General features: G+C 45.5%; 1 pseudogene; it reads right to left on the bottom strand.

Moving 5' to 3' along the window:
- Window positions 1-6,592: 6,592 nt before the first annotated feature.
- On the bottom strand, window positions 6,593-7,888 carry LOC134029320 (uncharacterized; annotated as a pseudogene).
- Between the last annotated feature and the right edge of the window lie 4,755 nt (window positions 7,889-12,643).

Consider the following 12,643-nt stretch of genomic DNA (forward strand, 5'->3'; position numbering starts at 1 on the left):
GGACAAGATACTGGACATGGGCAACAGCTTGTATGACAAAACTATAAAACTGCTAAAAAGAGGAAAAAAATATAACACTTGACCATGGAGGAACTACCACTCAGAATCAACACTGACCAACATGAGTACAATGTTCTTAAATCTCCGGTGGAGATGGGACGCGTTAGAACCAGGGCAGACATTGACAACCAGGCTTGGTTTCTTGATCTCTCCACAAGACTTCAGTGTCTCTCTGCGGGCGTTACTCATGCCATCCTTACATATCTCCATATTGCATTGCTGTGTTCAGAGACAAGTCTGGAAGATATGGACTGTTTGATTCTCATTGTCGAAATGCAGATGGACTACCTGATAGAAATGGAAAAGCGGTTATGCTTACTTTCACACATTTGAATGAGATGGTTGCAAGGATTCATACGTTGTATGAATTGCTACTGACAGATTGCAGAGGCCCTATTGATGGACTACAGTATGCAGTGGCGGTTCTACATTGAATTACACCCAGGGCGAGACGCCCTTCGCGCCCCCCCCCCCCATTGAAATCAAAAGGCTGTTATGGTAAGACCGATTATGTTCTATACAGCTAAAACAGCCTGGGGTCAAATTGACACCAAACATAATAGGAGGGTTACATAAACATGCCCTTAAACGCTAAATGTCTGTTATTACATGCTATATTAATATAACTTTTAGGGAGGAACACTTTTAGTTATGACGTTAAACTATACTTTGTCACGAAATATAGTTGTAGCAAATAGCAAATGTTCGTCTTTGAAACTACCTACAGATTTGAAAATTCCGTTGGCTAATTACAGGGCCTAACCTAAATAATGAAAATAAATAATAACTGAACTTGTAACAGTTTTGTTGCAAAGCACACTATTATGGTGAAATGTTATCTCGTGTTTGTTGAGTTAAAACCGAAATATTGTTGTTGCATAGCAAGCATCATAGCAAAAAGTCTAACAAACGTAAGAGTTAGCCTATACCCACCAATTAACATTAGCCCTTCATTCATGACATGGATACTGTAATAATCATACAGAGACATATTTGCATACCTTTATCTTTTTCTCGTTTCTCCTCTTCTTCTTTTCGAAATTGGGCACATGATGGCTTACTTGACCTTTTCCTGTCCATCTTTTTTGGCACTCAACCCAGTCAGGTGAGCTTATGGAGGACTAAAAGTGCCACAATGAATTAAATAAATACACCATTAAATAAATAAATACACCATTCAATAATTACTTAAATGTGCCATGAATTAATTAAAATAGACATTAAACCCTTAACAATAATAGTAAGTTAACATGGGGCCAAATACAACTTTTACACAAACGTACAATACAAATACGGGGTTGCAGTTACCTATGCAGTTTTGGTCCAAAATTAGAGTTAAGGTTTTCAGTTCCTTTTATGGTACATAGTCATGGCTTGGTACAGTGAATAATTGGGGTTAGTTAAACACAATCGTTCAATATCACGACCCTAGTCCCAACATGGGATCAACAGCGCCACCTAGAATAGTTAATTTCTTAAAATTAAATTCGACTTTTTATTTAAACTGTAATCCACCTGGGATTTTGTATTCAGATTCAAAAGGGCTTTCTTTAAGTATAATGTCGGAACCACGTTAAAAAGTTGTAAAATAATGATGTTATATAATGTTAAGTAAAATATTAAGTAACAATGTTAAGTAATAGTATTAAGACAGTAAAATTTTAACTAATTGATAACTGATAAATTATGACTTTTCAAAGAGACTGATGTAAGTAAATATTACATAATAAGCGAATCTGGTACTACTTTAGGACGAAGAAAGTATAAAATTAATATGAACATACAGAACTACAATTCCCAGAGCTCCACCAGAGTGTTTTGATGACAAACATGCGCCATATTTGTAGTCCGCTCATATTTGCATTCGTGCTACTTGCTACTGCTAGACTCCATGACATTGAACTATTAAATAAAATTAATTTTGTGTACCCACCTCCCAGTATTGTTAATGATTTAACATATGGACAAATGTAACTTATACACAAATATAAGATTCAAATGGGAATGCTACAAGTTTGTCCCTACGGTTTTACTTCCGGCTTTGTTGCCATCGCTTATGATAGGCCTCGTCTTACCAGGATGATCATGTCCGAATTTCCACCGTGGGAGACCGAAAATGTACTCTTGAATACTTGCAGTGTGTGCAGAAACAACCATTGCGTTGCCAGCTATGTTGTACAAAAAAAGTTACTCTTATGGAGCTTTCTAGAAAAGATTGACTTTCTCATTGCTATGACAGGCTTAGTTACCGTAGCCTAGGCCTACTGAGATTGTCTTCATATCAGACAGCCACAAACGTCAAAACGACAGCTTTGACAACGACCATTTTAACAATTGCATGTCAGGCAAAAAATATTTATTAGTTTATATAAATACAGTATATATATATATTTTTTACATTTGTTAAAGTAATCCCAGTTCAAATTGAATTTAGATAACACATTTCATAACAACAGGCTACATAAGTACTATATCATAAGAAGCATAACACATTATAACAACATTTTACCATAACTGGTAGGCTTATATGCGTGCATTATGACAATATACATTACAAAACACACTAAGCATTTAAAGGTAAGTTACTGGAAAATATTTGATTAACAAGAGGCCTATTACTTTAAACACTATAGGACACACACAAACTGTACCACAATACATATTTAAGCAAACTTGTAAAGCTACTTAAACTAAAAGCTGCCTCTCCATGTCTCTTTGTCCTGGCTTTTGGAACTGTTAAAAGTACAGTGCCACAGGACCGTCCTTAGGGATCTACTGGGTATGTATCTTGAGATATATTTAAGTGCATGACTATGGAGTGATTTATTAACTATTAAAATAATCTGAAAATATATGTCAGCCAGAGAGAGAAAAGGTTCCACCGTAGCAATAATTCATATAAATTCAATAAAAAAGTGATAGAAAGATGTTTTAGTCATATTTTTGATACAGGTTTCAACATTAAGATGAGCTCATATTATGTACAAAATTACACAAAGTTAAACATTGCATATGAAAATATTGCATATGTCAAAGGTCAAATTATGAAGTAGTATGTCAAAACTGCAGTATCAAAGCAGACAGTCTTAACATTGGAAACAGAAAAAAAAAATTCTAATCAGATACACAACTAATCAAGAAGAGCATAGGTGTGACCTACAGGTGAAATTGGCAACATAACTAGACACACTTAGTCCTCGTCAGAAGTGCTGAAATCACTGTCAGCTGCATCATTTTCTTCTGGCATCTCCTCCTCTTCCGAGTCTATGTCCAGGAGCGGTTGGTGGCTGAGGATTCTGCTGTAGTAGTCCTTCACTTTGAGCATTTGTGCTTTCAGCTCTGTTTGCTTTTTAAGCACCAGACACCGTAGTCCCTTCTGTGCATCCTCAGACATGTCAGCAAAAGAAGCTGTAAAAATGATTACATTTCATAATATTATTAACATGCAATTCTAAAAGTTGATAATGAAACAACAAATGAAGTTCAGTCAGGACAATCACATATTAGATTTGAGCATTTATTGTTACATGACATGGACATGTAGATTTAACTTTGGCGGAGTGGATGATCTAAAGGAAGCGCTCCCTGCCTCCTCGATGCAACACATCCATACTTGACATATGAGGCAGGGAGCAATAGAGATAATCCCCCAGGTGGAAAGAACATACAGACAGCATGGGGAGAAGGGGATGGTGGAGGGTGGCAGCAGCACTGATCATACAACAACCGGGGTGAGTGTGTGCGTATCCGCGCGTCTTTTAAAGACACCTTATCGGCCGTGGCCCAATGGATATGCGCTGCTAACCTGGGTGTGGTAGTGGGCGGAGGAAAGGAAGGTGGAGTAAGACGCCTTACGTCCCGATGACTGACGCGCGCTGCCCGATTGCCCTGCCTGAACTAGCTGCGCTTATTTCAGTCAAGACAATCACGTATTAGATTTGAGCATTTATTGTTACATGACATGGACATGTAGATTTAACTTTGGCGGAGTGGATGATCTAAAGGAAGCGCTCCCTGCCTCCTCGATGCAACACATCCATACTTGACATATGAGGCAGGGAGCGATAGAGATAATCCCCCAAACACACGCCACCACTCCGCCATGCAGGTGTAGAGCGGAGCGCCGCTGCTCCTGAGCCGCAGGAGGACCCCCTGACATCCCACTACGTACGTACTAGTGGCGAAAACGAAGTTTTCTGGATGCGGGGGTCATGCTAGCATTAGCGATGACTAAGACTATGTGTGCATATCCATCGTGTTACATACCATCTGATGTGTGGTTTACCGAGCCGTCCCACGCGCACATCCCGTCCAGACCCGGTGCTGGACGGAAGGTGAACCTGCAACAAGCCAAATACACCGACCATCTCCCTGGTACCCTTCTCATCCGACATCGGGCAGATAGCTACCACTGGAGAGCAGCCCCTCTTTGAGCCCGTCGGCGAACCCATCAAGATGTACACAAAGGCAGCACGTACGCTGGAACACGAAGATATGTTTATCTAGTGAGAATGACTAGTGTCAGCAGAGCACCTGCTGTTCCCTGGCCGGTGTCCAGGGTGTCTCCGCAGATATCTTGACTCGGACGCTGGATTCTGATCGATTGCTACCGAGTCAGAGCACGTCTGCGGATCACCAGTGCCGAGCCAAGATCTACGGAGACATTCTACCATGATTGTGATCCGGTAACCTCTCATCCATACAGGGCAGAGTTACAGCTGTCTCTAGAGACCCATTCCTCTAGCGCCCGTCGGCAACCCCAAAGATGTACGCGAGGCGTGCATGTACCATCATCGGTGTCCCTATGTGAGAACGAATAAACAAATGTGTCGGCAGAGCACCCGCCGTTCCCTGGAGTCCAGGGTATCTCTAGAGATATCTCGATTCAGACACTATGGATTCTGATTGATAGCTACCAGATCAGAGCACGTCTGCGGATCACCACGCCCGAACCGAGATCTAAAGAGATATTCTACTGCTATGGGTTAACAAGCCGACCCAGCCACCATCTGTAATGCCATTCATTTATTAATGCAGTTACACATGACCACATGGCCGCAAGCTCCGTTCATACAAAACTCATAGACCTCTGGGCTCCGAGGATGTCCAAGGCATTGGGGCGTACATAGCGCTCGTATGCCGATGAAGACTGTCAAAGGATCCTCAAGGCTCCTTTGTTTGAATGCACCTTGGAGAAATAATGAATAGAAATGCTTACTAGATAATTGGTGTATTTGCATAGGATGTGTTAGAACTTGCTTCCATATGTGTATTGAGACGGGATGGATTAGCAAAAGCTTGCAAATGTTTTAGAACTCTTTTCCATTTTGTTATGAATTAGCAACTTCTTGCTGATGTGCATCTAAGATAAGATGTGTTAAACCGTCTTGCGGAAAGTTTCAGATAGGAGGCCTCTGTATGACAGCTAGACACTGTTTGCGTATGATTTCTTAGAAACTGCCTGCATAGGATGTGGTTAGAGAACTTTCATAGAGGAAGCCCCACTTTACCTTTTAGAGAGTGCAGGTTACTTGGAAACATGCACGATACCTGGATACGTGCGTCATAGCACAGTCAAAAGTTACATTTGTCATCAGTTTTGAAGCATATAAAATGATTTGTATGTCTATGTGTGACGGAGAACACGAGACTTCAGAGACAAGAGCAAGAGAAGAGAGCACCTCGAGTGCTGAGCCCGGCCTCGTTCCTTCGACAAGACCAATGCCCCATCATTTTCAGAGTGGCTGTAGGCACTTTGGATGATGCCCAGGTGGCTGCCCCGATCCGGACGCAGTGTGCTGTGTACAGCTCCGGGGACAGCCCACAGTGAGCACACAGTACGCGGAGTCGTTGCGCGAACCAAGATCTCGTCATGGCCTTGCCTTCGTCGGTGACGAACAAGGGCTCGGATGGCGTCGCCCGTGGGCGACATAGCAGATATCGGGACATGGAGGAGAGTGGACAAAAAACACAATTAGTCCGAGCAATCACGATTGGGGTACCTCTACATGCAACATCAGTCTTAGAATGTTTTAGAACAACTGACATCAGACAAGGTTAGGTCACGACATGGATCGAAAGTGGCACACCTGGTGGTGAATTCCCCACACCGCAGAAACCCATAGAAGGCCGTGAAAAATACTGACTCAAGAAGAGTGTCGACGTAGGGCCCGAAGCACCCTTGTCTCAAATTGGACACCAGCGTGTGCAAGAGGGGTAAGGTGATTGGTAGGCGTTTATCTTTGGTCTCCGGACGCTGCTTCCTCAGCCCGTTCATCACACGCCATTCGACACCAGTGCTTTAATGGAGGAGGGATGCAGCTTCCGTGATTCAAAGCAATGAACTATGAAGGCACACAACACAGACATGTTCACAGGCCTAGGGCTCACGCCGAATGCGGCGCAGAAACCAGAGAATTGAATCCATGCCCTGTCGTAGGATTTTAATGTGGATGGGGCGAGACCCTTCCTCATGTATTCACCAGCCGATACAACATACATGTGCAGCGCACCCGGGCCTAGTCTAGCACCGTCAGGGGGAATGGCGGACACGCCAACCCGTCCGGTAGCGCGTGAGGGCGCAGCATTCGGAACTCCTGAAAATTGAAACGAGACAGAGCGTCAATGCTTCTGTTCTCTAGGCCTGGAATGAATGTGGCTCGCAATATGAAATTACCAAGCACGCTTGTCCACGTTAGCCGTCTGACTAAGCGATTAATGAAAGGCACCGAAGACCTCCCTTTGTTGATGATGTACACCGTAGCTTCGTTGTCACAAAACACGGTTATTTTCTTCCTACACCATAAATGCCCCCACAATAGACAAGCAATCACAATTGGATACAATTCGTGTAGAGCCGTGGAGTAATTCTCCGGAGCTAGAGAGACTATCTCTGCGGGCCATGCTCCGGAGAACCACTCGTTGCCGTGAAACCCCCCGAACCCAACTGAAGGAGCCGCGTCAGTGTAAAAATCGAGAGCGACGGACGACTCCGCGGAATCGTGATAGAAAAAACTGATACCGTTCCAATGCTCGCACAGCACGCTCCAAAAACGCAAATCCGATCGGCACCCGTCGTCCAACACCACGCAGTCTTGGAGATGAAGCGGCCTTCAGGACGCTTCGAACGCGCTCCAGTTTTTCCGTGGGTAACGACGCCTGCATGGAAATGCTATCTAGGTTGATACCGAGGAATTCCAAGAAGGTAAACGGGCCTACGGTTTTCTCCGCGGACAGCGGAACGCCCAGGTGCCCAAACGTGTCCCTCAACATCGAGATACAGCGGGCGGGTGGAGACGACGGAAAATCCACCACCAAAAAATCATCCAGCAGGTGCAAAACGAACGGCAGCCTGTGGACATTCACCAGGATCCAGCACAGCGCCTCCGACAGCGAGTCAAAAACACGCGGGCTGCTGCGGCAGCCGAACGCCAACCTGACAGAGAAGTACAGCTTGCTGCCCCACCTAACGCAGAATAAATGCCACTGAGAGGGGTGAAGAGGCATGACCTTAAACGCGTCGGTGATGTCGGCTTTCCCTAGCCACGCGCCCTGCCTGCGGTTTTTATCATGCTGATTGCATTATCGACGCTAGCGTAGTACAGCGAAAACGGCTCCCGTGGAATCAAACTGTTAATGCTGGGCACGACGCCATCGTGAGGGGCAGACAGGTCAATTATGAGGCGTTTCTTGCCAGAATACTTGCGCGTTGCGACGCCTATGGGGCTTACTCGGTACGGGGCGAAAGGGGGCGCGAGGAAAGGTCCGATCATAAACCCTTTAGCTACTTCCTTCTCGAGGAGCGCTTCGACGACCGCCGGCTCTTTGATCGCCGTTTGCAAATTGGGGCACTCATGACTCACGTCAGGCAGATAACAAAGACCAGCAAGAAACCCGTGCACCAAACCATCGAGTAAGACACAAAACAGCGATTGGGATGACTCCCCAACGCGGCAGAAAGTCTCGATACATTGACTGGGGTTGACGGATGTTTAATCATTTCCCCTTCGGAGCAGGGCGGGCCCGACGAGGGCACACAGATCTGGGATGAGCGTCCCCGCAATAACTGCAAGCATGCAGAAACCTACAATTAGTATACCGACACTTTTGTTGTACGTGATGCACAGCGAGGTGCTTGCAGCGGAGGAATGCCGTACCTTCCTTCGACCGGCTTGACCGCCCGAGGCGGAGGCACCGTAGGCCGACCCCTCTGCCTCGATCGGCGGTGCAAATGCAGTCCTCGGGCAGATTCACCGTGTGGGCCAATGAACCGCACACGGAACAACACATCGGCACGTGCCCGGTGAACACCCTGCTGACCAGATCGAGGTCGAGCACCGACCAATCCACACGGACGTTGAACTTTTGGATGTACAATGCCGCCTTGGCAGAAAAGCATTTGTGGTACTCATAGAAGAGGGTTCCGCCATAGCGCATTGCTAAATCCGAAATCAATGCCAGGGAGGTATCGAACTCCACGCGGCGCTCAGGGTAAGCCTCCCAGAGCGTGTCGCGGTATACGCCGAAAGCCACGTAAAACTTGGGCAGAGTCAGGTTTTTGGACATCCTGGGATCACACCCCTTGAGGAGCACGGACACTTCCCCGCACTCGACCACCCGCCTGTCCACCGGATCCGCAGAGCATAGCAGTATCTTAACTAGATTGACGTCGGTACCTGCTAGGATTTGGCTCCTCAGATGGGCGGAAATGCCGGCAGCGGGAGACAGGAACGGCGCCCCAGAAGCGGCCGCTGGTAAGGCGGAAGCCAGAGTCCACCTAGGATTTGCTGCAAAGTCCAAGGCCGCAGGAGTGCTTCCGAACCCGGACCCGGGGATCTGCGGAGCCAACGCCGTCGCCGACCTGCCCTCCAACGCGATGACACAAGCTCCCATGTCAGCCAGAGATACTTTGATATCCAACAGGGCCGCCAGCACCGGGTCCGAACGGGAGGTGGACGCCGCCGGGGCCGACGCTCCTCCCCCGGACTCGAGCCCTTTTCCCGGATGCCGGTTGGGAAGAGGTGCCCCGTTTCCCCTTGCCTTTCCCTGCCGGAGCGCTCGGGGGAGCGGGAGGAGCGATACCGCCACACTCCACGAAAAAATCGAACAGTTCCTCGTGGTTGCATCCCCTGGGAGGAGACACACCCCGGTCGTACAGGGAGTCGAGGATGCGATGGACTGGCCAATCAGTGATGGTAGCCGATCTCTGGGCCAGACGCGAGCTGCGTCGAACTTGACCATTCCCATCGTCGCCGAGGTCCACGGAGGGTGCACCTCCGGGTGATCGATCGGAACCTCCACCAAACACCCCCAACAAACGGGTCGGCTCCGAATCAGAGGAGTCGCCCATGGCAAAGCCGAAAAACAAGACAGCCAATAGACGCGGGACCAGAAACAGCATTGGCAGCAGCACTGATCATACAACAACCGGGGTGAGTGTGTGCGTATCCGCGCGTCTTTTAAAGACGCCTTATCGGCCGTGGCCCAATGGATATGCGCTGCTAACCTGGGTGTGGGCGGAGGAAAGGAAGGTGGAGTAAGACGCCTTATGTCCCCGATGACTGACGCGCGCTGCCCGATTGCCCTGCCTGAACTAGCTGCGCTTATTTCAATAAAGTTACATTTACATTTATTCATTTAGCAGACGCTTTTATCCAAAGCGACTTCCAAGAGAGAGCTTTACAAAGTGCATAGGTCACTGATCATAAAAACAAGATAGCCACAAAACATTGAGAGTAGCCAAAACATGAAGCACACATTGTGAACAACCAAAGTAAGTGCCAAAGGGAAGAACCATAAGAGCATGTAGTTAAACAAGTTACAATTCAACAACATGAACTGCTATAAGTGCAAGTGTACCTGTGGAAAAAACAAGCAACAACTAGACAGGGTACAATTTCTGGGGAAATTGTAGGGTGTGCTTGCTTGCGTCGGTTGCACAGGGGTCCGTTTTTGAATGACATTTTTACAACTGATATTTCTGTATATTTTATATAAAAATGCATACTTATTATTTATAAAGATGACAGATTTAAAAGCATTTTTTTTGCTGCTCATTTACAACTGAAAATACGAGTGAAGTGTAGAATGAAATAGATGTCTTCTCATTTCCCCTGCAAGAGGCAGCCTCATCGTTGAAACAAAACGAATACATTTGGCAGACCGGTGTAAAAATTGACCTAATCTTTATGACTTAAAAGTCATTTTAAGTTTTTCCCTTCTCATGATATTTTCAGGCATTTAGCCTACTCATTGCATTAATTAATTAATAAAGAACCCCCTTTGAAGATTATTCTACGACGTTACCCGGCAGTAGAAGATGGAATCGCGATTCAAACAGTACCATCTGCTAACTGAAAATATGCCCCCCAAAACGTAAATAAGCTTGACATTTATTTAGTGGAAAATCGCTCATTCATAAAAAGCTCACTGGTAGCGATCATTGTCAGTAACAACGCAAAATGCGATATAGCCCTGTGTGGAGAAGCTGCCCCGGTAAATTCTACTTCTACAGTACAGTATTAGACTACTGCTGTGTTCGTCTTGGTAGCGATTGCGTTGGTTGAATTGGATTTAACGTTCCGTTGTACGGTTTAGGCTGAAATTAATTATTTTCATGAACAGATTGACAAAGTTTAGGCTGTGGCAATGAAGTTCAGGTTAGTAGTCAGATAGTTTCACCTATTGAAAGACTTTTGATTTAAGTAAGGGGAGTGCCGAACATGTTCTGTCTCCGTTTGACTTCCTAAACAGCTGTGTAAGTTAGATGTTTTTGTCGTGTGTCTCGCGTAGGCTACAGCGTTGCAATGAGCAACACTGGTTTGAAACCACAGGTAATGATAATTTCACCAACAAATCGTTTACTTGTAATGTAATGTCATAATAAATCCTACAAAGAAAATGTATTTGTGAGGAATGTTTATTTTAACGATTGAAAACAGATGCATCATAGACCACTGTGGTATGTGTTGCCCGGGCAACAGAGGCTAATGTCATGCTAATGCTTCAGTGAAATAGTAGACTACCGTTTCCGAAAGTAGATGTGGGCCTACTTCCTTAATAATATCAGCTAATATTGTACATTACATTTCATAATTGTGTTTCACATCACAAAGTAAAATGAGTAAATAGTTATCACCCTGGTCTCTTTGCTTGTGGCGTTTCTGCAGCTGCCTTGCAGTAAAGCTACAGTTAGCCTAGCTATCCCCCAAGTTAACAGATGCGAAACGAATGTTCTGCTACAGATAGTCACGCGTGTTTTCCTGACGTTAGTGACGTAGTGACGTTAGTAACGTCAGTGACTGTGGCTAGCAAATTAGCCACCGTTAGCTTCACTTTTCACCACAAAAACGCAATTTCTACTTAAACCATGCAACGGAACGTAAATAAAAATACAACCAACGCAATCGCTAACAAGACGAACCTTTTGACACCGCCGTTGTGTATGTAGTCCAAATATTGACTGATCCTTAGGGGGGCGAAAATAAACAATAATAAATATATATGTGAGATAACAAAGGTTGTGCCCTTGCCGAAGGCAAAGCACACCCAATAATAAAAACAATATATCACAGCGAGTACAAAAATTTTAAATCAGTTACCACTAACCACAAGAGCAACAAGTCTCTGAGCAAGAGTCATTGTGATCCTTGAGGAAACTAACATCGGGTCAAGCGAACCATTCCTAAGTACCGTTGTACTCCCGGAACAAGTGCGTCTTGAGCCTTTTCTTGAAGGTGGAGAGACAGTCAGTGTCTCTGATGGAGGTGGGGAGTTGATTCCACCACTGGGGAGCCAGACAGGAGAAGCGCTTGTGTTGGGACCGGGCGGTCTTGAGCGGTGGGACCACCAGGCGGTTGTCTGAAGAAGACCGTAGGTGACGGGTGGGGGTGTAAGGCTGCAGGAGAGACTTGATGTAGACGGGTGCAGTCCCGTTCACTGCTCGGAAGGTCAATACCAGGGTCTTGAATCTGATAAGTTCAAACATACTCAAAAGGGAAAGGACAGCGTTAGTCGCAGACCAGTCTGGCAGCAAACCAAATATGGATGCAAGTGGTTGTAGCTAAAATAGTTACGTAAAAAAAGAGATGTACTTACAGTTGGAGGAGATAGTTCCCAGCTTCAAATGTTGTGCCTTCATCACTGTCCAATGCTGCTGCATTTCTTTGCAAAGGAGCATTTCCTCCTCCTTCAGGCGCCTCACAGCTATCACCTTCTCAAACACCTTCCTTTTGGTCTGAAGGTCTGCAGCAACTGCAAATTCAATTCATCGACATCAGAAGGGAAGATATTATAGTTGTAACAACTTGAAAAGCTATGGTCCTGATATGCCACTACTGCATAGAGATAATGAGTATTTGTTAAAACAGCATAGCCTACATTATAAGTAAAAAATAAATAATAGAAAACTAATTTTCACTTCTTATGTTCTGCCAAGGCCACGTGTCAGTCTGGAGGATGGCATCAAGTGACACAATCTGTAAAGGTGGTTCAGCCAGCTTGTTGTAGTCATCAGCGGCAGTTGACAAGCGTTTCTTGTCATCCAAAATGACTTTTCGAATCTTGTGGCGTCTCTTGTTGCTAT

Source organism: Osmerus eperlanus, chromosome 11 (genome assembly GCF_963692335.1).
Source record: "Osmerus eperlanus chromosome 11, fOsmEpe2.1, whole genome shotgun sequence".
NCBI lineage: Eukaryota > Metazoa > Chordata > Actinopteri > Osmeriformes > Osmeridae > Osmerus > Osmerus eperlanus.